Source organism: Puntigrus tetrazona, chromosome 16 (assembly GCF_018831695.1).
Source record: "Puntigrus tetrazona isolate hp1 chromosome 16, ASM1883169v1, whole genome shotgun sequence".
Taxonomy (NCBI): domain Eukaryota; kingdom Metazoa; phylum Chordata; class Actinopteri; order Cypriniformes; family Cyprinidae; genus Puntigrus; species Puntigrus tetrazona.
In genome coordinates, this window is record NC_056714.1 from 19211997 (window position 1) to 19214485 (window position 2489).

Here is a 2489-nt window from a genome sequence, read left to right on the forward strand (position 1 = left end):
GATCAAAACGAACCAAATACACGCAATATCAAACGCATTGTGATGACAATAGTACAGGAATGTTCAAAATGGCCTCTGGCGTGTCTTTTGTAAAGCGGTTTTCGGGAAGTCCAGCAGAGGGCGCGAAACACAAAGATGCAGAGTGCAACTAAAACCTGTCTTTAATTCCAGTGCCAAATTACAGCGCAGCGTAGCCTGCATTTTAGCCTGTTTCTCACACAGATCTCCCCACAAACATGAAAGCGTTTTGGGCAACATACATTTTATGTAATAAGTTGCCATGCCATTTAGCGAGCAAGCCTAAAGAGCTCGACAAGAATGATAAATTATTCATAAGCACCCAACCACTATTTTAATTAGTCCACTCCAACGAATTGAACGCATAGCTCACATTACCAATGCTTTTATTCACCATAACAACCTTTTAATAAACACAGAAATCTCCCCCAGACATTATTCCAGAGATGCCTTGCATAATAACACATACGGCTCCTAACTTCACAACAGATGGAAAGTGTCGCGACAAACAAAAGGTCACGTGTCTTCTTGTGCATGCACTGTAGCTTTGTTTCAAAATGGAAAATCATGAGTCTACGCATAAAAACCTAATTCATTACCTTTTGTAATTGTCAGACGTTTATTGTTTGGATAAACAAAACGTGCAAAAAGCGCTAAAACCTAATTATAATTTTTCCAAAGCCCCTTTGGGTTGCCAATTCATGCCATATGCGGTGCACTATGATAGGAAATAAATTACAAGAGATCATTGTATGGTATTTATTTGGCAACCGAAGCGATTGATTGTTCTCCGTGGCACAGTAAGCGTGCTATTTTTTTTTGTCCTTATTTTTGTTGTTAAAGGTCTTCTTGCCTGCAAGGCCCCGCCGTAAAAATATTGCAAGGTCGGAGTGGAGTCCACAGCTGGCACTCTGCTCAAGGATTAGCTTTAAATAATCACCCTGCTAGGAACTGCCCAGCCATTCAGAAGCATAAATCATTTACATCAAAATCTTCAACACCAATGGCCACTTAAAATTCAGGCCGTGAAACAACACCAGGCAATAAAATACAACCTTGACAATGTGTGAGGGTCCAGACACACACACACACACACGCATAGCTAAATGGGACTTCTCATTGACGTACTGTTCATAAATAAAACTAATATTTATAAATGAGTTGGGCAGCTGACACATAACATCAAAACAAGATTTTAGGGTACAATTTATGTAGAGTGAGGCCCCCTACATTGACGGCAATGAGTCTAATAATACACAAATACAAAACTCCAGGTGGTCACTTAATTAACACAACATTGCAAAATTATATATTATAATAATTAGGCGAACATTGTTTAAAATAGTTACAGAAAACAATTAAAAAGGGAAATTATTAATAAAATAAAATATAAAGTGCAAGTATAAGTAAATAAAATACAAATATTTTATAGACGACTCAATGTGAAATTAGACAATAAGCATATATAAGAGGAAAAAAAGACGGATGAAGGAAAAAGTGGAAAACAAAACAACATTGTGTAAGAAAAATAATAATTTTATATGAATGAGGGAAATAATGTGGCTGAAATAGCAGCAAAATAAAATCTGAAAACATTATTTTATTTTTAAATGGGGGAAAGCGAATGATATGTTGGCGTGCGTAAAAAATACAAGGCAAAAATCATAAAAGATATACAAAAATATTGTGTTATTGCAGATGGGTAAAAGTTTTTGAATGAAAACCTTTGAATGAATGAGAAAAAAATAAAGTGAGTGGAGCATCAGCAAAATATATATATACTATATATATATATATATATATATATACATATACATATATATATATATACATATATACATATACATATATATATATATATATATATATATATATATATATATATATATATATATATATATATATATATATATATATATATATACATATATATATATACACATATATATATATATATACATATACATATATATATATATATATACATATATATATATATATATATATATATATATATATATATATATATATATATATATATATATATATATATATATATATACAGTAATACAATATAACACAGTATAACAGTATTACAAGTGTATAGTTACAAATTTATAAATATATTAAAAATACAGTTAATTTATCTCGGATTAATGGGAGAATTAAAAGCTGCTGGAAGCAAAATAAAATAAACAGTACTGCAAGAATAACAAATGAGTAACATTTTATTAGAGATGGGGGAAAGTGTCTATACAGCAGTGTAATAAACTCAACTAAAACACAAATAAAAGCACACATAAAAACCGAGAAGTCCGCGTCGCACCGAGCGCTTCCATTAGAACATAAACAGCTTCGTTTACGTTTCATCAGAGCGACGTTGTCGTGTCGCGACGCGTCCGGCGCCCTCGCAGCTCTGAATTTACCGGGCGCCGCTCCTCGTCGGCGCGTCCAGCCAATGACCGCGCGCG